The sequence below is a fragment of the Crinia signifera genome, chromosome 1 (assembly GCF_055691185.1).
Source record: "Crinia signifera chromosome 1, ASM5569118v1, whole genome shotgun sequence".
In the NCBI taxonomy this organism is placed as follows: Eukaryota; Metazoa; Chordata; class Amphibia; order Anura; family Myobatrachidae; genus Crinia; species Crinia signifera.
The window spans coordinates 463,256,329-463,281,693 of NC_139217.1; the positions used below are offsets into that span (position 1 = coordinate 463,256,329).

At 47.5% G+C, this 25,365-nt stretch overlaps 1 protein-coding gene across 2 annotated transcripts in view; it reads left to right on the forward strand.

Annotated features, from left to right (window-relative positions):
* Positions 1-25,365, forward strand: part of ZBTB7C (zinc finger and BTB domain containing 7C) — a 139,876-nt gene that overhangs the window by 36,198 nt on the left and 78,313 nt on the right. Inside the window, exon 2 of one of the 2 annotated variants that reach the window (XM_083155304.1) lies at positions 15,931-16,018. The exons of the other annotated variant lie outside the window; for it this stretch is intronic. The gene's annotated coding sequence lies outside the window, so the exon portion shown is untranslated. The remainder of the gene's footprint in view (positions 1-15,930; positions 16,019-25,365) is intronic. 2 annotated transcript variants of the gene reach the window in all.

The following is a 25,365-nucleotide window of genomic DNA, read 5'->3' on the forward strand; positions in this document are numbered from 1 at the left end:
CTGATGTTGCAGGCAGTGTGGTTATTACAGACACCTACATTATATACAGCATATTTATCTACTATTGTTTGCACCATTCGAGACAAAAAAAATGTGGAAAACTCCATGTTGACCTTTTGACTTGACCTTCCCCATGTTGACCTGATGATTGTCGACCAAATGACCCTGTCAACCTAACCCATGTCAACCTTCAGTCAAGTCGACCTGAATGCATGTCGACCTAGTTGCTGTCTATCCCTTCCATCCAAATAATACAAAATGACTTGCATCATTTTTGTGTCGAAGAGCCGTTAATCCTGGCATTTGCCTCAGCGGGAATACAGGGGCCCCAGGGAGCATGCAAGAGACTTGCCCACCATCTGGGGGGCCGGGAGGGTCACCTGAATTTCAGGAGCCTCCTTGCCCATCTGGTAAGGTAGGCAAGTATGATATAACATCCTCTTTGAATGTGGATTATTACACAGGTCAATTTACTAAAGCTTCTAAACATAAAAAAAAGACGATGTTGCCTGTAGAAACCAGATTCTGTCCATAATTTTCTAGGATTCCACCAGACAAGACTCTTGACAAAGTGCGCAGACAACAAACATCGGCCTCGTCTGAACGAACGCAGCCCTGAGAATGGACCTGGGACAGCTTTATTAAGCTCGGTGAAGTGACAAAGTGTCTGGTTTTTATCACCGGCCAATCAGCTCCTATCTGTGAAGTTACAGGCTTAGTTTGAGAAATGACAGGTAGGAGCTGATTGGCCGGTGAAAAAAACCAGACAGTATCACTTCACCGAGCGTAATAAATCTATCCCTCAGTCCTAAACCCAGGTAGTTTTGGCCTGGGGAAACTGAACAACTGTGCCCTGTTCTGCAAACACCCGGGGTGGCATCCAGGCTGGACTGCCACAGATGCCATAGAGAAATTATAGAATCTGATTGGTTGCTATCGGCAACATCACCTCTTTTCATTTTTAGAAGCTTTAGTAAATTTAACCCACAGAGGCCAGGTTGATAGTCAATAGATCGACATGCACACGTTCGACACTGACTAGACGCAAGCAAAAAGGTTATGTGAAAATGGTCGACATGAAAAGTTTGATGAGTTTTTCATGGTTTTTGGTGTCAATGTCGACACCTGAGCAGATGGACCCTCAAATAGTGTTGCATGTACCCGTGAATGACTCGCTTTAACATCCAAGTCCACGTGGATGTTAAATAATGAAAAAAGTGCCAAATCTATAATTCCCTCAAGGAAACACAATGGTATCTGTTGAGAATTATCTCAGAGGATCCCCCAATACTATTGGATGTTTAGTACAGTGTGTTCTAATATAATCCGTACCTTGTGACAGCCCTGGGCCATAATGGTCTGTGGATAGGTTGCATACCATAGGCGAAGAGAAGACATAGGCCAGTATTCAATGAGAAAAATTCGCCGTGTTTTATGGCGAGTTTGTGCTGTTTTCACGTTGTAAGGAGCATTTTGCTCTCCAAAAGTGAACCACCCTATTCAATGTGATATTTTCCCCGTTTTTTTAAGTGATTTTCGCCGTCTCTCTCCGTGTAGCAATTCTCCATCTTTTCATGGAGAACTGGAATTTGAACTTTTAAACTAAAAGGTTTTTTTTTTAATTTTGGTGTCAAAAAATCAGGATTTTTTTTTCTGTGAAGGGGCATGTTATTTTTATTCATGTGCTTATAGCACATTAATATATATTTAACTTTAAAAAAAATAATTTTTTTTTTTTTTTTACACAGAGCAGCCAGCAGGGGGCCGGAGCTCTCGAGCCGCTCATTAGATATTCATATATTCACTGCACCCGATCATTACATATGCACGATCGGGTGCAGTAAATACTGGGTCCCCTGCTGGCTATAGGGGGGGGCAGCTTGTGCTGCCTGGGTCCCGGGGAGCCCACCTCCCCTCAACATATGTTCTGGGGCAGCCAGGGAGACTTTAATCTCCCTGGCTGCCACCGTCCCCTGGCTCCCTGCCAACTCCCTGCCGTGGACGCTCGTCCGCTGCAGGGGTTAAGACCCGCCGCGAGTGGCGGCGAGTCTTAACCACATTGAATAGTGGGAGCAGGAGTGGCAGCGAGCCCTCCGGAACAGGGCGAGTGCATGACGAGAGAAAAAACCTGTCGCCATGCACGGAGAATTTTTCACATTGAATACTGCCCATAGACACAACTCATGCTTATACAATGTATTTATTTCCTGCAGCAACGTATATCTGAATCGATAATGCTGAACAATGATGTCGATTTCACATTGCCCATGCCAAATTCTGTTACCATCACCCTACCTGTCATTTGAATGTACAGTAAATTGTGATTCATGGTGTTTTAATAAAACATGTAAACAAAAAATAATAATAATGAAAAAAAGTCCCCAAAAATTTTGAAAAAAAAAACTAATGTTAACCTTTTTGTGTCCATTGTCATCTTTTGTCAATGTTGACCTTTTGCTGTTGTTCTATAGACTGTCGACCTATCATCTGGATTCCACACTCACGTACCCACACCACCCACCTGTGCCTAAGAATGGGATACGGTCACTAAGTCAACCCTAGTTCGGTCGACATGCATTGTGTTGACCACTGAAGGTCGACAGGGCTCAGGTTGCCACAGTCAGAAGGTCGATATGAGTTTTTCACGTTTTTTTGGAGCTGAAATGTGCTGACAAGCGGTATTTCATGCCCTACCATCCACCATGGTGCGGTGGATTTGCTGCGCTGGCTGAAACATGGCGAGCGCAGCGAACCATGCGAGCGGACACGGCACACTTTGACAGTGTCCACAATGGCTAAGTCGACATTTGGAACAAAAACAACTTAACACCACTGGATCTAAGCCATACCCAGATCCATCCATGACACTCACTTTGCATGATGCCAGGCTCTTCTCTGGCAAACCTGTTCCCTTGTGTCCCAGAGCTCAAATCAATACTAGGGGCAATAATAACGCTAGATGTGATATTGATGCCATCACGGGCAAATTACCTTATTAATGTCTGTATGATCCTGAAATGACCAATATGGCTGTTAAATCAGCCAGGCACGCTGGTATCTGGTCGACAGGCAATAAGTCGGAATATGCAAAAGGTTTGACATTGACACAGCTACTAATTCAAAATCTATTATCATTGCTTTGTGTTGCATTATGCTTAACATTGCATACTCTGTAACATGACCCATATATGCCCATGCCCGATGAACTGACCTGAATCAGCCCCTTTATACCTAATGGAATGGGTCATGTTAGGTCTGACATTGCTTGTATCATGTGGTTGTGTAATAAGACTCCTGGACGGGGCAACTATTTGCAGCCAATAGGTGTTCCACTAGTGAGGTTTAAGAGTTTGATTTGGAGTACGGAGAACCCCCTGGTGTTTGCTGGCAAATTTTATACATTTTTGGGTTGTGCATACTAATAGTAAAAAGTGCCTTTTTCACCTGATAAAGTGATTTATGGAAACTCACTTTAAAAAAGTGGGAAGGCCAAGAGCAATGAATAGGACTCACTTACTGGCAAGTTGTTGGCTGGCATAGCAAAGAAATCATTCCAGTATCCTCACATTTGGTGGCAGCAGTGGGATTATCTTTGGTGGCAGCGGTGGGATCATCTAGTCCTGGATACAGACCTGGTATAACCAGCAGATGAACGGCTTTCCCGGCGATGTTGCGGGAGTGCGCAGCAGCGCTCACCGGTCATCGCCGGGCCATACACACTGGGCGGCTTTGAGATGAAAGCCGCTGAAACCTGCTGTTTTGAGCGACTTTCAGCTCAAAGTCGCCCAGTGTGTATGGGCCTTAAGCCCTTTTGCTGAGTGCAATGCAGGTAACACAGCACAGGAACAGAATAAACCAATCTGTCTATACTGTATGTACTGAAAAGTTTTGAAGGTTTCTCCATGTACTGTGTTATAGCAAAGAGCCAGAGAAGGATGCTTGCTGCTCTTATGGACCTGTAACGTAACCGCAGCAATATTTTCATTCAGAATCCTGACTCTCTCAGTTGTCCGCACTGACTCATCCGGTGAGACATTTGGCACTGGCTGACTTGACCTCGTAGAACTCTGAGTTTAGATTTGAATGCTCAGGCAATTTCCAGAGGATATAAAAAAAAGTCTCAAAAAAATAAAATGCAAACTGGAGAACATAATAAGATAAATATAGATGCCCCCATTCCTTTGGTTGCCCTTGATGGGCCTGACTCGGGTATGGTCCAAGTGCCAATGGTGATGTATACATGATTTTGGACAGAAAGAAATGTCACTGTGTGGTGCACCAAAAAGAGGGTTTATTAAAATATAACCTTTATTAATGTCGGTTAAAAGTATAGCGAAATAAAATGACACAAAACATAAATGATATACACATGGTTTTTACCATCTCTTTCTCTCAAATATACCAATGGTGATGTAGTTTTCTGATTTTTTTTAAATCTGCGCTTGCAGAGGACCTGTAGTTGTGCACAGTTAGGCTGCAGGCAACTACTTAATCACCTCCTGTAAAGCACACACTACCTGTATAGCACATACTTCCTGTATAGAACATACTTCCTGTATTGCAAACACCACCTGTAAAGCACACATTTCCTGTGAAGCTCACACTACCTTTATAGCACCAACTTCATGTAAAGCACCCACTTCCTGTATAGCACCCACTTCCTGTATAGCACCCACTTCCTGTAAAGCACACAATTTCTGTACAGAAAACCCTCCCTGCATAGCACACACTTCCTGTAAAGCCCACACTATGTGTATATAACCCACTTTCTGTATAACACACTTATTGTATAGCACACAGTTCCTGTAAAGCACACACTTCCTGCATAGCACCCACTTCCTGTAAAGCACACACTTCCTGCATAGCACACACCTCCTGTAAAGCACACACTACCTGTATAGCACATACTTCCTGTATTGCAAACACTACCTGTAAAGCACACATTCCCTGTGAAGCTCACACCATACCTCCCAACTGTCACAATTTCCGCGGGAAAGTCCCGATATTCGGGGACGTTCCCGCGTCCCGCCCGGGGCCGCCATTGTCCCGCGGTGGGGGCGACAGTTGGGAGCCCCCCCAGCTTGCCGAGAATAGACGCTGTGCGCATGCGCACAGCGTCTATTCAGCGCCGACGAGCGTCGAAAACGGGGCGTGGCCGGAGTTCGCGTCACCCCCGTGAGACCACGCCCCTTTTCTTGAGGCCACGCCCCCTTTTCGGGAGCGCGCGCGGCTTCGCCTCGCGAACGTCCCGACCTCACACTACCTTTATAGCACCAACTTCCTGTAAAGAACCCACTTCCTGTATAGCACCCACTTCCTGTATAGTACCCACTTCCTGTACAGAAAACACTTCCTGCATAGCACACACTTCCTGTAAAGCACACACTACGTGTATATAACCCACTTTCTGTATAACACACTTCCTGTATAGCACACAGTTCCTGTATAACACACACTTCCTGTAGAGCATACACTTCCTGTAGAGCACACACTTCCTATATAGCACACACTTCCTGTATAACAAGTGGCTGGCAATGATGCAACATGCACATATATCATACACCCATAAGGGCTGTGTTTGTTCTGTCTCACTTTGGTGTGTTTGAATATCTTTATTGCATTCTCTCACAGTATCTACAAAAATGTTGTCTTATATGGAGGAAAAATAGGCAGTTGCAAAATGTGTCTTATCAAAAACAAACAAAAAAACAAGAAGGAACAGTTGCCTACTTCCTGGCTACTTCCCCTCTCTTGGGTTGATGCACCGTAGGAGGCAGGGGTGGAGCTAAAGGAGCCGTATGCGGGTGTAGTGTCCGAGTCATGGGATGCATTGGATTAGCTTGTCCTTACTGTACTTCGACAGTTCCCCAATCCAGCTAGCGTAAGGAGTAACAAGGACAAGAGGCGTCCATATTTAATCAGGGGTGTACATGCCCAGAAACAGTAAATGCCACGTGCATCCCCAAAATACTTTTGTGACCAACTTTTTAGAGCCCCATTATTATCAGATATTACTATTCCGGAAACACTGGGGGTAGATTTTAATGGATTCCCGACTATGGAAAGACAGTGTCTAGAGAGACAGTTATTAGGTCGACATCATATGATTGACAGGGTCAAAAGATCAAAAGGCAGACAGGTCAAAAGGTATACGGGTACAAAGGTTGACATGGCAAACAATGGCCAACACAAGATTTTTACAGGGGATTTAAAAATGTTTTTTTTTGCTTATACGCTAATCATCCCAATTTTTTTTTTCCTATCAATTCTTTTGATGCGATGGTCAGTTACCATTGCATCAAAATATTCGATGGCGGATGCCCAGCTATCATTTGATGGTGGGCTTCCGATATTCATCCCTACTGTCTGTCTAATAACTGTGGATCTTCTATACCACACCCCATTTACTAAAGCATCTAAAAAAGAAGATATATCATATTATTCTAGCTATCATACTGACACTGATTGGTTGCTATGGGCAACACCTCCAGTTGCCGGTTATAGAAACTTAAGTAAATCTTCCGTTTTATGTTCACTGATAATTTTTTTTTTTTTTTGCAAACGAGAATTAAAAACACATATACCGCGTTCACATAGCAAAGCCGGGTCATACTCCGGTTTGATACTTTTACATTAAGGCCCTTATTCAGATCTGATCGCAGTACAAATCTGTTCTCAACATGGGCAAAACCATGTGCACTGCAGGTGGGGCAGATGTAACATGTGCAGAGAGAGTTAGATTTGTGTGAGTTATTTTGTTTCCATACAGGGTAAATACTGGCTGCTTTATTTTTACACTGCAATTTAGTGTTTAGTGTTATTAGTACCCCTTTCACATCACAAATGCTGGGTCGCACCTGAGATTTGGACACGGGTGCAACCCACCATTTGCGGGGTAACGCTCCCCATACCCATTCACACTGCCCAGCAACCTGGGTCCGATCCTGGATTAAAGCCCAGTACGGGGGCGATGGGTGCAGGGAGCTAAGCGATGTTCTTTGCACGGATCGCTCAGCACACATCGCTGCACACCCGCCACGCACCCATGGTGTGTTCTGAGCAATCCGTGCGGATCAGCATTTTGCCTATGCTAATTGCTAACTGTCTATCCCTGCGGGCAATGGCGAAGCGTCGGTCTGCGCATCGCTATACCCTGTACACACGGAGCGATCCGGGCTTACTAGTCAGATTGCTTAGAAAATAGTCCCACTCCGTGTGTATGGGCCTTAACCCCACTTTAAACCCGGGTCAGATTACAGGGTTGCTGGAACCAGGATTTTTCAAAAGGCCCTTTCACATCTTACAGTGCCCCGGGTGGGGCTTGTCATAATTAAGCCCCACCCCCTTTCCTTCAAATGCTGTGATTTGCGGCTCTTCGGGGAGGGGGTGGTTCTAAATAAATAACGTGATTTGCGGCATTTTAGCCCCACCCCCTCACCAAAGAGCCACGAATGCCGATATTTAACCGGCAGAGGGAGGGTGTGCTGGGGCTGTTGCAGGGGTTCCACTAAATGCTTGGAGGCTTGTCTATCGTTCTGGAGGGCCAGGAGGGGGACTCGGGTAGGTAAGTATGGTGTGTACACACCTTTAATATATATGTTAGCTGCAATCAACTTGAGAATGCAGACTAATGGTGCATACACACTGGTTGATTAAATGGCCGATATGCTCCATTGGCCAGGGTGTATTTCACAGATATATTGTGTCAGCTGAGCAACACAGCCGATGTCCAATATATCTAAAAATATATTAGTGCTTGCATAGTGCTGTGTGTCCGGTTGATCTGCAGACCACCCGTCCATCCACGCCGGAAGCCACCGGTGATTGACAGCTCAGTGGGTGGATTGCCAGGTTGCTGGATCCAGGATTTTTCAAAAGGCCCTTTCACATCACACAGTGACCTGGGTTGGACCCGGGTTATTTGTGTGATGTGAAAGGGGTATAGGTTTGGTGCTTTCACACCGCACCTTGGACCTTATTCTGGTTGATTGGAGTCCATAGACTCTACCCACCGCCCGCCCCCCCTTGCACGCCGGGATCCCCCAGCTGCGATTGGATGATTTGCATAATAACCCCCCTTGACCAGGGTTGGCGATAATAACCCAGGTTTTAGAGGAGATGTAAAACGGTACTATTGAACTCTATATAGGACGTATTTAACCAACACGTAGAAGTAAACGTTTAAAGGTCATTGCCCAATCTAGGATTCGCCTGCATTGTTTTCCAGAATCAGCTCTAGGCCTGCAGCCTCTGTGTATTGTCTGACGAGAAATCCCCTCCTAACGCGTCCTGCCTGTCTCTGTCTGTAATTACTGAGCAGAGCTGCCGTCCGCGCAGACACTTTCCCATTGGTCAGTGTCACGCGGGATACACAGGAGAATTGCTCATGACATGGATGTGACAGTGGGGACTTCATCAACACCTCCAAGGGGCTCTGCCGCTGAGCTCAGAGTCTGACGTGACAGCAGGGAAAGGTCCAAGGTGTATAGATCTGTTTTCTAAAAAATGCCATCTGCAGACTTTTCATCTCATCAGTATTCAGGACGAGCGGTGCCAAGGGCACGCGGGTTATCTGGCAGCGAGAGGAATATGTGCGTCTTGCAGTTGGCTCACACCGATTGTGCATTTCCACCTAATGCTCAGTGAGAAACAAAATCCTTATTTCATATGATGTTCTATCCCAAAGAGTTCTGTGGCCCACGCTTCGATCTATTGTCTTCTCTGTAATAGTTCACCCAAAGGGACTATCCGCGTTTCAATATTAAATGAACAGCTCAACACGTGTAATCAGAAGTGACGCGGATTCTGCGGGAGATTTACATGTAACGGTTGAATGGCGCGCATCAGACCGGATACAGCATTTCCACGTCACGCAACATGAGATTTGTATTTAGTAGCTAGTGGCATTGAGGGGGAATAGATGTCAAATCTAAAGCACAGTGGCGCACGCAGGGGGGGTTTCTGAGTACCAAGAAACCCCCCCTGACAGGCCTAGATTTTATATTTTCACCGTGGACAGAGGCAGCAGAGCAGCAGGGCTTTCCTGTCACAGTGGCAGTCACTTCCGCAGCCAGGATCGCGGCTCCTCAGATCCACTCAGCAGCAGATGGTGGAGGGGAGTTCCGGACACCCAGCATCAGCGGGCGAGGCAGGCGTTCAGCTGGAGATCCGCAGATTACCCGTACATCCACGCCAGAAGCCACCGGTGATTGACAGCTCAGTGGGCGGGCACATGCAAATGCACCCACCCATTTGTGATCGTGCAGCATGTATGGAGAACACACCCCCTATCCTCCTATGGCTCCCTTTGGTCTACAAACTTCGGGCTCTGCTGCGCTCGGCACACGTTACTCTTCCCAATAGGAGCCAATGTGGCAGGTAAAGCATGAAAGACTAGAAAATCATGAAATGGAAAAAAAATGTGAAAAACTCATGTCGTCCTTTTTATGCGTCAACCATTGCTATTGCGACCTTTTAGTTATGTCTAACCTTTTGTCAATGTCGATCTGGTGCATGTCAAACATTTGGTATCAACATGTTGACGGTCTTCCAGGACATTGTGACCCATACGGATCCAAGCAAAAACAGCAAAAATCCAAAAAGTAAACCTGTGTGACTCCAACAGCTAAAGCAGGGTTGCCTACCCTCCCGGAATGGCCGGGAGGCTCCTGATAATTGAGTCCCCCTCCCGGCCCTCCAAAAAGGTGGGCAACCCTCCCAGATACCGCCGCAATTAGTGGCTTTTTGGGGAGGGGCCTAAAGATGCTAATCGCGCCATTTAGCACTGCACCTTCCTCAGAGACCGGCAAACTGCGGGATTTGGCTGCTGGGGGGTGGGGCTTCATGATGACTTCATCAGAACCCCCCCCCCCTACCCGAAGTGCTCTACGGGCAACCCTGAGCTAAAGCCTTCCTAGATTGTAGCACTGCTGGGACAGGACCGGCCAAAGTCACTTCCCCCAGGACGGCCACTTAATGATTCGCTGTCCTTAACTACGATAAGGGACAGTAGATTTTGGGACATTTATGGCTATTTTAATAAATAGGCCCTTAAAGCGTTGCGTAGGTTATTCTATGTATTACAGTTTTACATTTTGCCTAGTTTGTACTTGTACAGTAGTATAGTATTACTTACACTCTGTTAGACAAGCATCTAAGTTATGTGTAACATTATAACCAGGCCAGGTGCAAAATAAGCGACACCTTCCTTTACTGCGCCAACTCGACACCGGGGCGAAATTTACTGAGGGACCGATGTATCAGGCTTCATAAAGTGTAGAGTGATAAACAACCAGCCAATCAGCTCCCAACTGCCATTTCAAACCATGCCTGTAACATGGCAGTTTCATAACTGCTGTGTTACAGCCGGGGTTCAAAAATGCCAGTTAGGAACTAATTGGCTGCTGTGTTATCCCCGGTCACTTTATCACTTGTTGAAGCTTGATACATCTGCCCCAAAAGCTTCTAAGACATAAAAAAAGGTGATGTTGCCGGTAGCAACCAACTGGATTCTGTCTATCACTTTCTAGGATGCAATTGAGAAATGAAAGACAGAATCTGATTGGTTGCTATGGGCAACATCACTCTTTATCAGTTTACAAACCATTAGTAAATTTACCCCTAAGCTGGGTAAAGCACCTCTCTGCTGCTCTATATCAGGCCATGAAGGTGAGATCAATGCAGGCCAAAGAAACGATAGAATGGACCATGACCTCTACGTACATGTGTGAGGGTTATGTCCAGCCTACGTTCATTCCTCCCAATTGTCCCGATTTTGCCTGGGGCTGGGACTATCCCGCGGTGGGGGGTTCAGTTAGGAGTCCCCCCTGCCTGCCGCTGCTCTGCTGACAGTTCCCTATACCCGCCATTCTGCACCCGGACATGTGTACTGGTTCCCTATACCCGCCATTCTGCACCCGGATGTATGTATCGGTTCCCTATACCCGCCATTCTGCACTCGGACGTGTGTACCGGTTCCCTATACCTGCCATTCTGCACCCGGACATGTGTACCGGTTCCCTATACCCGCCATTCTGCACCCGGACATGTGTACCGGTTCCCTATACCTGCCATTCCGCACCCGGACATGTGTATCGGTTCCCTATACCTGCCATTCTGCACCCGGACATGTGTACCGGTTCCCTATACCTGCCATTCTGCACCCGGACGTATGTACCGGTTCCCTATACCTGCCATTCTGCACCCGGACATGTGTACTGGTTCCCTATACCCGCCATTCTGCACCCGGACATGTGTACCGGTTCCCTATACCTGCCATTCTGCACCCGGACGTATGTACCGGTTCCCTATACCTGCCATTCTGCACCCGGACATGTGTACTGGTTCCCTATACCCGCCATTCTGCACCCGGACATGTGTACCGGTTCCCTATACCTGCCATTCTGCACCCGGACGTATGTACTGGTTCCCTATACCTGCCATTTTGCACTCAGACGTGTGTACCGGTTCCCTATACCTGCCATTCTGCACTCAGACGTGTGTACCGGTTCCCTATACCTGCCATTCTGCACCCGGACATGTGTACCGGTTCCGTATATCCGCCATTCTGCACCCGGACATGTGTACTGGTTCCCTATACCTGCCATCCTGCACCCGGACATGTGTACCGGTTCCGTATATCCGCCATTCTGCACCCGGACATGTGTACCGGTTCCGTATATCCGCCATTCTGCACCCGGACATGTGTACTGGTTCCCTATACCTGCCATTCTGCACCCGGACATGTGTACCGGTTCCCTATACCCGCCATTCTGCACCCGGACATGTGTACCGGTTCCCTATACCTGCCATTCTGCACCCGGACATGTGTACCGGTTCCGTATACCTGCCATTCTGCACTCGGACGTGTGTACCGGTTCCCTATACCCGCCATTCTGCACCCGGACATGTGTACCGGTTCCCTATACCCGCCATTCTGCACCCGGACATATGTACCGGTTCCCTATACCCGCCATTCTGCACTCGGACGTGTGTACCGGTTCCCTATACCTGCCATCCTGCACCCGGACATGTGTACCGGTTCCCTATACCTGCCATCCTGCACCCGGACATGTGTACCGGTTCCCTATACCCACCATTCTGCACCCGGACATGTGTACCGGTTCCCTATACCTGCCATTCTGCACCCGGACATGTGTACCAGTTCCCTATACCTGCCATTCTGCACCCAGACATGTGTACCGGTTCCCTATACCCGCCATTCTGCACACGGACGTATGTACTGGTTCCCTATACCTGTCATTCTGCAGTCGGACATGTGTACCGGTTCCGTATACCTGCCATTCTGCACTAGGACATGTGTACCGGTTCCCTATACCCGCCATTCTGCACTCAGACATGTGTACTGGTCCCGTATACCCGCCATTCTGCACCCAGACATGTGTACCGGTTCCCTATACCTGCCATTCTGCACCCGGACATGTGTACAGCCAGGCCACCTAGACATACTGTAACACCATCTTATTCTGCTAATTAGGGAGCGGCTGTAATTATGTGCCTGTAGGACCACAGCTGTCTCTCCTGCAGAACATATCTCCATATTTAACATCTCCACTAATTAATTAAGCAGACATTGTCTTGTTATTACCTGTCCAGGTCAGTGCCCCTGACTACAAGCCAATGCCAGTATTTCTCAGTGTTCTGCTTTATATGGTACAGTGCATGGAAGTGCTGCTTACACCTGTATGTAGGACAGTGGTGTCCAACTCATGGCCCTGCAGCTGTTGTGGAACTAAATGTCCCAGCATGCCCTGCCACAGATTTTATATAATGGATTGCTAAAACTGTGGCAGGGCATGCTGGGACATATGCTCAGCTGGAGGGCCATGAGCATATTTACCTAATTTTGAAAACTAGTTTCAAGGAGATTATAGTTGGTAATAGAATTTTGCAAAGCGCCCCATTGAGGGGGCGTGTCATGCCCCATCCAATGGGTGTGTCTAGTTCCATATATGGAGAGATTGTGAATAGAGATTGTGAACGTGGCACCTAGAAGTGTGAGTGTGCACTGCTACATCTGAGAGGAATCTTTTAGAATGACTTCTATCCAAATGTAGATGAGCCCCAAAGCAGTTAGTAAGAGATACAATACTTGGTAAAGTGCTGGGATATGGTGCTGATGATTCAGTGTAAATGTATCTATCTCTCATTCCTTTCTTCCCTCAAAATGTAACAGTGTAATGTGGGCTAGGTGACATGAGGGAGATTGCTAGACTAATGAGGGAGAGAGGGAGATTGCTGCTATGTCAGGGAGTCTCCTGCAGAAGGGGAGGTAACTATGATGTAACAGTGTAATCTGGGCTAGGTGACATGAGGGAGATTGCTAGACTAATGAGGGAGGGGGGAGATTGCTGCTATATCAGGGAGTCTCCTGCAGAATGCAGGAGGGGAGGTAACTATGATGTAACAGTGTAATGTGGGCTAGGTGACATGAGGGAGATTGCTAGACTAATGAAGGAGAGAGGGAGATTGCTGCTATATCAGGGAGTCTCCTGCAGAATGCAGGAGGGGAGGTAACTATGATGTAACAGTGTACTGTGGGCTAGGTGACATGAGGGAGATTGCTAGACTAATGAGGAAGAGAGGGAGATTGCTGCTATGTCAGGGAGTCTCCTGCAGAATGCAGGAGGGGAGGTAACTATGATGTAACAGTGTAATGTGGGCTAGGTGACATGAGGGAGATTGCTAGACTAATGAGGGAGCGAGGGAGATTGCTGCTATGTCAGTGAGTCTCCTGCAGAATGCAGGAGGGGAGGTAACTATGATGTAACAGTGTAATGTGGGCTAGGTGACATCAGGGAGATTGCTAGACTAATTAGGGAGAGAGGGAGATTGCTCTTATTTCAGGGAGTCTCCTGCAGAATGCAGGAGGGGAGGTAACTATGATGTAACAGTGTAATGTGGACTAGGTGACATGATGGAGATTGTTAGACTAATGAGGGAGAGAGGGAGATTGCTGCTATGTCAGGTAGTCTCCTGCAGAATGCAGGAGGGGAGATAACTATGATGTAACAGTGTAATGTGGACTAGGTGACATGATGGAGATTGTTAGACTAATGAGGGAGAGAGGGAGATTGCTGCTATATCAGGGAGTCTCCTGCAGAATGCAGGAGGGGAGGTAACTATGATGTAACAGTGTACTGTGGGCTAGGTGACATGAGGGAGATTGCTAGACTAATGAGGAAGAGAGGGAGATTGCTGCTATGTCAGGGAGTCTCCTGCAGAATGCAGGAGGGGAGGTAACTATGATGTAACAGTGTAATGTGGGCTAGGTGACATGAGGGAGATTGCTAGACTAATGAGGGAGCGAGGGAGATTGCTGCTATGTCAGTGAGTCTCCTGCAGAATGCAGGAGGGGAGGTAACTATGATGTAACAGTGTAATGTGGGCTAGGTGACATCAGGGAGATTGCTAGACTAATTAGGGAGAGAGGGAGATTGCTCTTATTTCAGGGAGTCTCCTGCAGAATGCAGGAGGGGAGGTAACTATGATGTAACAGTGTAATGTGGACTAGGTGACATGATGGAGATTGTTAGACTAATGAGGGAGAGAGGGAGATTGCTGCTATGTCAGGTAGTCTCCTGCAGAATGCAGGAGGGGAGATAACTATGGCCATGAGTTTGACACCACTAGGATATTACAATATACTGTATCCCAGCCATCTTCTCCTGTCGCCACTGGCTGCATCCTGGATACAAACACTTGGAACAATATTCTATTATAGCCAGACAAAATCATAAAGGAGGTGTATCAAATCTTGGAGAGAGATAAAATACCAACCAATCAGCTCCTAACGGCCATGTTATAGGCTGTGCTTCAAAATGGACAGTTATGAGCTGCCCTGATTTGATACATCTTCCCCTATATCACATATATGTCTCAGAGGCAGTGTCAGTCATCTTCATGCCCCCTGTAGTAATCTCCAATAGCAACAGAGACCAGCAACAATGGTGGCAGTGACAAGGCTGCAGTTAATATTATTATAACTAAAGCCTCATACACATTGGGCGATATGGTTCACAATATTGCCTAGTGTACACTCCATATCGTTAATGATGGGTGCACCCGCTCATTGTTAACGACCCCCTCAGATATGAGAATCTGAACGCCCGCGCATCGTTAACGACCCCCTCAGCATGACCATCGCTCACCCCTCCGTCACTCCCTGCAAGTGTGCACTCACTGATGCCGCCACCAATATCAGAGTTGACGGGAACAGTCGGATAGATATCGGAGGCCAGGGAGTTACATGCCCATTGCCATGGGGTTTACATGCTCATTGCCAGGGTCAATATATACAGGGTTGCCTACCCTCCTGGGAGGCTCTCAAAAATCATGTCTCCCTCCTGCTACCCTCAGAAGGGTGGGCAAGCCTCCTTCGTTTAGCTGGCTACCCTTGCAGCCCCCTCCTCCACTGGCACTGCTTGGAGCGGGCGGGGCCAAGGTGCTGCAAATTGCATTATTTAAGCTCCTCCCCCTACCCGAAGAGCCGTCTGTAGCATCTGTCTCCTCCAAGGTGGCATCGATTTTTGGAGGGACATTTTCAGCAGATACTATACGCACCAGTAACTCAGATGCAGGGGAGTGCCCCACCCCACCCCGCTGCTACGGCAACATAGCAAGTCTCCGAGGGCACTCAGCCAATCGGAGCACAGCTCAGCAGGCAATGCTGAGGACAGGACTTTCCTGAGTTCCTCCACCTTCCTCAGCGATACAGGTGCACAGCAGCTCATGAGCCCTGTGGTATGGCCGATGGGGGTTCCCTACGTGGGCCGTGACCCCAATGGTAGTGGGCAGAGCTCTAAAGCAAGGGGCCCACCAGGGATTCTGACAAAAAAAAACTTTAACTGGTTTTAATATCAGAACAATCTGCACATTGCTAACAATATGTGTATTCTGTTTATATTGTAGATTTATCCATCTTCGGGTGTTTTTGGAGTTGCACAAATATTTTACCACCAAAGACCAGAACTTTGTTGTTATGTGGATATAAATCTTGGTAAGCCATTTATTATTATGATGAATACAGCGTAGTATGTATATGTGACTTATAATGGTCTTGGCTAATGCCGATCTATGAATATCCCTCACTGTGTAATAGGGGTATGGGATACCCAACTCAAGTCGACATGCATTGGGTCAACTACAGAAGGTGGACAGGGCTTAGGTCGACACCTAAAATAGGTCGACGTGGCTAAAGTCCACAGGGAAGGTCGACACAATTATTACAGTCCAGACTCTATGAGCCACAGTATATACTGTAGGGTTGTTTCTGATGAAATCAGTATGTTGTGGTGAAACGCGTTATGGGGGGTTTTTCTGGCTTAATGAGACATCATATATAACTTTATTGTTCCAAGACAGACAATACAGTATGGAGCACTGGTGTGTAAATCTATTTAGAACGTTTCTGAGTGATACTGTATATTTGGACCATTTTATATCACCTGTTTATATAGTGGCTTATTGGCTATACTTCAGGACAAGGACTATTTCATTATTAACCACTTGTTTCTCTGATTACAAATATATACAATGAATTATGAAGGATTTAGAAGCTTAATTCAGACCTGATCGCAAAGCTGTTTTTTTTTTATGGAAAATGGACAAAACCATGATGCGCTGCAGGGGGGGCAGATGTAACGTGTGCAGAGAGAGAGAGTTAGATTTGGGTGGGGTGTGTTGACACTGAAATCTAAATTTCAGTATAAATAAAGCAGCCAGTATTTACCCTGCACAGCAACAAAATAACTCACCCAAATCTAATCTCTCTGCACATGTTACATCTACCCCACCTGCAGGGGTTGGGATCATTTGGTCTACTGCATTATGGTAGAAAGTCATTAGGTCGAATCCATTAGGTCGACATGCTAAAAGGTCGACATGATTCTAGGTCGACATGGGAAAAGGTCGACATGATTCTAGGTCGAAAGGTCATTAGTTCGACAGGTCATTAGTTCGACAAGGTCATTAGTTCGACATTGTCTATGTCGACATTCACAAGGTCGACATGGGGTTTTTCACTGTTTTTTTACCTGAATGTCAACACAGTCGACATGGACACAGTTTAAAGTGCACTGCATCCCCTCGCATCGCTCGCTGCGCTCGCAATGCGTCGGGCACGGTGCCTCGCTACGCTCGGCACACTATTTTATTCTCCCACCATGCCCTAGTGGATGGTAGGGCATGAAATACCGCCTGTCGGCACATGTTGGCTCAAAAAACAGTGAAAAACTCCATGTCGACCTTGTGAATGTCGACATAGACAATGTCGAACTAATGACCTTGTCGAACTAATGACCTGTCGAACTAATGACCTTTCGAACTAGAATCATGTCGACCTTTTCCCATGTCGACCTAGAGTCATGTCGACCTTTTAGCATGTCGACCTAATGGATTCGACCTAATGACTTTCTACCATAATGCAGTAGACCAAATGACCGCATCCCACCTGCAGTGCCCATGGTTTTGCCCATTTGCTACAAAAAAAGCAGCGCTTCCTGAGCAGCTGCGCTGCCCCCATGCTCACCCCCTGGACTGTTTAGATGCGGTGCACATGTGCATGGCATCTATTCAGTGGGCATAGAGGGAGAATATAATAGTGTGCCGAGTGCAGCGCGCCATGCCAGGGGGCGCGGTACACTAATATGGTGTCTATGTCGACCTAGGTTGTCATAGACACCAAGAAACCGGGAAAATCTCGTTTGTGATGTCACAAGGCCCTGCCCCCAATCCAAACAAACTCCATGATTTGTGGGTCCGCGGGGAGGGGGCGGGACTAAAATTAAGCGAACCACATTTTAGCCCAGCTCCTTCCATGCAGAATCGCGAATCGTGGAGTTTTTGCAGATTGGGGGCGGGGCTTTGTGACATCAGCCTCGCAGCATTGGGTGGGTGAGTATGCATGTGACAATGAAGGGGAGACTCGGGAGCACACCTGCCTACTTTTTATCACTCCTCTTCGGGAGAAAGGGGGGCTGACGAGGCTACGCGTCGGGGGCGGGATGAGGCTGACGTCACCAAGCCAGCCCCCATGACAGTCAGCCGCATTAATTCACGGGTTCTTGGATTGGGGAGTGGCTAAAATGATGCAAATATATACGATTCCAGATTTTATACAGCGGGGAAGGGGGAGCGGGGGCTTCGGTGGTGATTTGGGAGACTTGTCCTCCTTCTCGGCCAGGAGGGGGACCCGATTTTTTTTTTATTCCGTGTGTATACACTTGTAGCATCTTTCATCTTTGCAGGGGCTGGTGGTGCATTTGCCACGCGCCAGCCCCCGCCAGCCACCGGGAGGGGATGCACGCGCTCGAGACGCGCGTGCGTCCCCTTACAACGAGGCTCCCCCCGGGTCCCCGCTGCTGGTCAAGGCCGTGTTCCCCCACCTCCCCACCTCCCTGCCGTCGGGAAACTAGTATGCGCGTGCGCCAGTGGGGGTGGTATGGCGAGCCCCGGCGCTGGAAGAGCGGCACTACATCTGTATGTGTATTCTGTGGCCTTGTGGGTCCTGCGCTCCTGTATAGTCCAGAACCAGGGAGGCAGCTATGTCTTCTAGACAGGCAACATCGATGCCCCTTTGGGTACAAGGTAAAAGAATTTGCAACTGGAACTAGAAGACAGACACGGAAGACAAGGGTCGAATTTGGAAACCAAGTCAACATAGCAGTAAGATGACCCGGATTTGTTTGGACCGGGCCTCATGGAGCTCACTTATGTATATAGTCACTCCCTTGTTTTTAGGATTCTTCCAAATATATTTTCCCAAGTCAGAGGGTGTGGGGAGCGTTTCTGTCTGCACAGTAATCGCCCAGCAATTCCTCCGCAGTCATTTCCCAAACACTGTTAGCAGCCATGAAAGATGTGAGGGTCCAAGTTACGCCGTGGTCAGTACCGCAGGATGTAATACAGGCACTGCAGCACGCAATACAGGCACTGCAGCACGTAATACAGGCACTGCAGGGCGTAATACAGGCACTGCAGGACGTAATACAGGCACTGCAGGACGTAATACAGGCACTGCAGGACGTAATACAGGCACTGCAGGACGTAATACAGGCACTGCAGGACATAATACAGCCGGCACTGCAGGACGTAATACAGGCACTGCAGGGCGTAATACAGGCACCGCAGGACGTAATACAGGCACCGCAGGATGTAATACAGGCACCGCAGGACGTAATACAGGCACCGCAGGATGTAATACAGGCACCGCAGGACGTAATACAGGCACCGCAGGATGTAATACAGGCACCGCATGGCGTAATACAGGCACCGCAGGACGTAATACAGGCACCGCAGGGCGTAATACAGGCACAGCAGGGCGTAATACAGGCATCGCAGGGCGTAATACAGGCATCGCAGGGCGTAATACAGGCACCGCAGGACATAATAAAGCTGGCACCGCAGGGCGTAATACAGGCACCACAGGGCGTAATACAGGCACCGCAGGGCGTAATACAGGCACCGCAGGGCGTAATACAGGCACCGCAGGGCGTAATACAGGCACCGCAGGGCGTAATACAGGCGCCGCAGGGCGTAATACAGGCACTGCAGGACATAATACAGGCACTGCAGGATGTAATACAGGCACTGCAGGACATAATACAGCCGGCACTGCAGGACATAATACAGCCGGCACTGCAGCACATAATACAGGCACTGCAGGACGTACTACAGCCGGCACTGCAGGATGTAATACAGGCACTTTTTATGTTTCGTCTTTGTTTTTTTATTCTTTCTTCATAAAAATAAAATAGATGTTTTCAAACTTGTCCACAATTCTCTTCAGACAGGGGGCGGAATGTTCTAACATCCGCAGGCCTCTAACGCCCCCCTTCGCGAGGGCTTGAACGTGATGTCATTAAGCCCCGCCCCCATGCTAGAAATGACCTGATTTGCCGATCTCCACCCCCTCATCGGAGATAAGCAAATCAGGTTATTGAAATGGTGCATCAGGGTTGGGGGGGGGGGGGTGTTTGGGTGGAGCCGCGATCAGTGGGGGAGCATGGGGTTTTTGGGACCCTCATTCCGGAAGGGTAAGCAACCCTGTTATGCTCTAATATATGCGATTATTTACACAAGGGACAGCTCTTGCTTTATCCGATTCAGCGATTGGCTATTGTGTGTACTCAGCCCAAGTACGCGGTAACTGCACAGCGGCCTCTGTCCTATTGTGCAAAGCTGCACTGTAAGGGCCTTATTCTGATCGGTGCGGCCGGATCCGAATATGCGGCCAGGACCGTGCGTGCGAAACCCCGCCTTCCATACGGATCGCCAACTCCGTCCGTACGCGGTAAGAAGCTGGCCGAACGGACCGCCCGTGTATTTTTCATGGAATACGCCTCCTCCATCTGAGGGAACCTCCCCCATCATTCGATGGTCGCAGACCATCGAATGCAGGACCGAGTGGTCCACCAGCTCCCGCAACCTCAGACCACACGGACATTTTTCCGTGCAAAAGCAGGGATCTGGGCGCGCAGCTGACATCCGGCGATGTCATATGTCCGCCCCCTACACGTGCGTCACGACTGCATTACCATACGTATGCCCAGCGTTTGCATTGGAACGCCCATGAAACGCGGGGCGTATGCATATGGTAATGAGCCCAAATAGCCCTTCACGCCCCTCTCCACCCCCTGTTCGGAGTGTTCACATTTCATGCGGGATTTGGCCGTACGCCTCGCTCGCACATGCGCAGAGACGCCTCTGCACATGCGCAGACACAAAGCATCGGCGAACCGACCGCACGCGTACATTACCGCACCAACCAGAATAATGGCCTAAGAGAGGAGAAGGCGCTTATGCAGAGCCCCCCCCCCCTCCCCCCCGCTGCCTCCGTGCCATGCAGCACAGCACTATGGCGATGCGTCCAATCGATGCCAGACTCCAGAGGGGTAAGTATTAGAGGTATGTGGTCACTGGCTAGACAATGGTCGACACCTTGAAATGGTCGAGATACCTAAGGTCGACATTGACAAAAAGTCGACACAAGCTTATGGTCGACATATACATAGTCAACATGAATATTGATGACATGAGTTTTTTACTTTTTTTTTCTCCAAAAAAAGGTGTTTTTTCCCCCTGTACTCAGTGGCCCATTTGGACCCCACACACTGCTCCTGGACTCAGTGGTGGGGCCATCTTTCTGCACTTCACCATGAGCCAGATCATTAAGAATCTGGATTTTTCTTCCAGAACTTAGAACAAAAGCAGCGGCTACAGAGGATCAGGATTTGCTTTGACATCCAGTTGGCACAACAGCAAATGATTGAAGATCAATAGTAAAATCAATGGTACAGAATGGCGGGCGCGGCTGATGAGAGGCCGCGGTGACAGTGCGCAGAGAGAGTCGCACTTTGGAAGTGGCTGGTTCCCGGGCGTGATGACGGCATTCTGGCTCGCTGCTCCATGCTGATGCCACAAAGCCTCTCTGTGATTTAGGATAGAGACTGGCAGCAGGCGAGAAATCCCATTTAGTAGACAGAGGCCTATCTGCTGTCTGCTGCTAGCAATCCCAGGGCATTTATCTGTGTGCTCTGTTCCCCCTAACAATGGAGAGACAGAGCGCGGAGGAGACATTCGCCGATCACATCTGGCCGCGCAATTTCTTTGTTTCTAAGAGCTCTACAGAATCTAATGGAACTTGGATGATAGAAAGAAGAAGATAAAAAAACCATGACCCGAAAATATCCCTGCGCTCAGTTCTATTCTGGAGCGAGAAGTGATAGCTTTGTGGTTTCGCGGCTGACCTCTGAGTCTGGGAGACAATTACACGAGATCTGATGCGACCTTGGAAGATCTCGCTCGTCATCTGTCGCCGCTGATTGTTCTTTGCACTTATCCGGCTGCATTATGCTCATTTTATATAAAGGAACACTAAAATTAACTTATATATAAAGGTACGCCGGACCCTCTGCTGCTTTTGGTTCTAAGTCATCTTCCAATTTTGAATTTGTTATTAGATTTAATCCGGTTTTGATTTTGTTTTTTGTTTTTTTTCTCCAAAGAATGACAAAAACAAGCTAACGTCACAGAATTTGGCCCTGTTTTTGTTCCTGCAGTATTATTTACCTCAATAACATTAATTTCCAATAATTTCCAGTCAATTTTGATCATCTCACAACACACAATATTGTTTTCGTCCGCTTTAGGCCAAAGGCTGCAGCCAGCTGGCTGGTTACTAAGCAACAGAGCAGCGGCACAAACACACAGCAGTTTATAGAACATCTATGAAACGCTGCCACTCAGCAAATGAGACTGCGGAGTGACAATGCAGAGATACACATCTTATGTGAACACAGTGGAGTATGGCCTGCGGAGTCACAGTAATTGTATATTATGGATATGCAGTGAGGTTCAGCCTGCAGAGTCACAGAACTTTAGTATGTTATGCATGGATGTTTTAAGAGAGAAGGAGGCCCGTGTGCAGCCTCCTCCATCCCAGCCTGCTCCTCTCTACTGGAAGTGGGGTACAGCCTGCGGAGTCACAGTACTTGTATGTTATGGATACGCAGCGGGGTGCGTCCTGTGGGGTTGGGATAATTTGGTCTACAGCATGATGTTCAACAGTCATTAGGTCGACATGGGTCTAGGTTGACATAGGAAAAGGTCGACATGGTTATAGGTCGACAGGTCATTAGTTCGACAGGTTGTTAGTTTGACAGGTCATTAGTTCGACATTGTCTAGGTCGACAGTCAAAAGGTCGACATGGGGTTTTTCACTGTATTTTGAGCCGACATGTGCCGACAGGCAGTATTTCATGCCCTACCATCCACTAGGAGCGTAGCGAGGCACCGTGCCCAATGCATTGCATCAGGCACTTGCCTGTGCAGGGTAAATACTGGCTGCTTTATTTTTACACTGCAATATAGATCTCACTTTGAAGTAAAACCCCACCCAAATCTAATTCTCATTTTGTCAGAAAGAGTGAACTAGAATAAGGCCCCATGTGCACTGCAGGGGGGCAGATGTAACTTGTGCAGAGAGAATTAGATTTGGGTGAGTTCTTTTGTTTCTGTGCAGGGTAAATACTGGCTGCTTTATTTTTACACTGCAATATAGATCTGACTTTGAAGTAAAACCCCACCCAAATCTAAGTCTCATTTTGTCAGAAAGAGTGAACTAGAATAAGGCCCATAGTGCACATATATGTATAGATAAACATGACGATTATGTATGCATGGTCCCTGAAACCCAATCATTGACAGCCTTGCTAAATGCCCAACTTTATTGAAACAAATCCTCCGCTGCTGTTTTCCAGGACACCGGCCATGACTGGCGGTTATAAATATTCCCGCGCAGTTGAACAAACTAAAATATTTATAGGATCTAAAAATGCAGCAAATCTCTGAAGCCTGACTCAGTAATTGAGACGATATTACACCATTTGAGGCTACTTGGAACCGGCAGCTGAGACGTAAGAGCTGCAGATCACCGCAGGTGGATTACCAATCAGTAATCTCTTTAAAAAAAATTGGAGATGGACTTTTGAGGCAGACGGGAGACAGTATATATTATTGCAGTCATTATTTATAGAGCGGACACCGGCTGTATGTTTACCGCTGACCTGCTTTTCAGAACACACTCTGTAAAATGATTATCTCTCCACTGGGGAATTAGTACATAACTGGCTACAGGCAATCTCTGGCGCTGTGACCCCAGCTCTGGCGCACAGCAGGAACGCTGTCACTTTATCTGGATTGTACAGGTGTCACAAATAGAAGATATAACCCCACTGTTAATGAACGGCTACTGAAAGCAGGACCTGGTGGTGTTAGTGTTACGTGTGCATGTAATCCCACCTGCTGTATGAAGACGTTCGAGGAAAGCTGCTGTACAAGAATAATCCATTACAACTCGCTGCATTTGATACTGATTCTTTAATGTGATGTGAAATGATTTGTCAGATTATCGGCTCCCCCATCCGGCTGCTCCCCGGGACTTTGGGGCTACCTGTCTGTGTGCGATAAGGGGACATATGTGTATGTGAGGCTGGGAGGAAGGGACATCAGTGAGATGTTAGTGTCAGACTATTAGTGTATGTTTATGTATATGGTGATAACATTTTGGCGGTAGCGCCACTGCTAAATTTGGGAGTCAAGTAAATAAATTACGTAACTTTAGTTTATAACCCCTCTATTGAGCCAAACAGAGTATACAGACGGCAAGTGCAATCTATTTTTTTGAGCCAACGTGCCGACGGGTGGGATTTCATGCCCTACCACCCACTAGGGCGCGGTGGGAGGAGGAAATAGTGTGCATGGCGAAGCATGCGAGGGGACATGGTACGCTTAGACGGTGTCCATGTTGACTGTGTCGACATCCATGACAAAAAAACATGAAAAACTCAGGTCCACTTTTTTGACTGTCGACCTTCCCAATGTCTAAATAATGCTTGTGGCGTGTCAACTTTAGCTATGTCGACCTATTTTCAGGTGTTGACCTAAGGCCTGTCAATCTTCGGTGGTCGACCCAATGCATGTTGACCTAAATTGGGGTAACCTAATGACCCATACCCGCTGAAGTATGCCTCATTTACAGTACCATCCTGCCTTGACCATGCAACTGCCACACAAATGCCCTTTCCTAAATCAAATTGAATAAAAATAATTTAACGTTCTCATTTTATTTAAGATTAAATTGTCCTACGTGTCACTGGCCTCATTGTGATTCATTCCAACTAGCAGTGGCTGCAGCATTCCGAGGCTCATTCCCAGCCTGAGGCGGTTACTGGATTCCCTGGGACTCCGGGGTCAGCATTGCTGCAGGGAGACTTCTAAGAGGCTACATACAAAACTGGAGCTGTGTGTGTTTATGTGTATGTACGTATGTGTATGTGTATATAATATATATACATCAATCAGTACGTATATATGTATGTGTGGTATATGGATGATAGGTCAACAGTGTCTAGGTCGACAATCACAAGTTGACACCAAAATGTTGACATGCTCTCATTGACAAAGGGTCAACACAGATAAAGATCGACATGTAACGGTTAACACATGAAAAGTTGACATGAGTTTTTCACGATTTTTCTCTGTCTTTGGGCTTTTTCACGCTGTACAATCCACACGGACTACAACTGGCCCGAAGCATGGCGAGCATACGGCCGACACCAATTGAGGGTCCATGTCGACAGTTGACACAAAAAAAACCCCACGAAAAACACATGTTGAACTTTTCCGATGTGTGCCTTCTTCCTGTTGACATTTTGCTTGTGTTGACCGTTTGTCTCAGCCGTTCCCACGTCGACCTGTCGTAATTTTGGGGTCGACCTATTGACCTTTGACATAGACATGGTTGACCCTTTGAACCGCGCCTGTATGTGTATATATACAAAACAC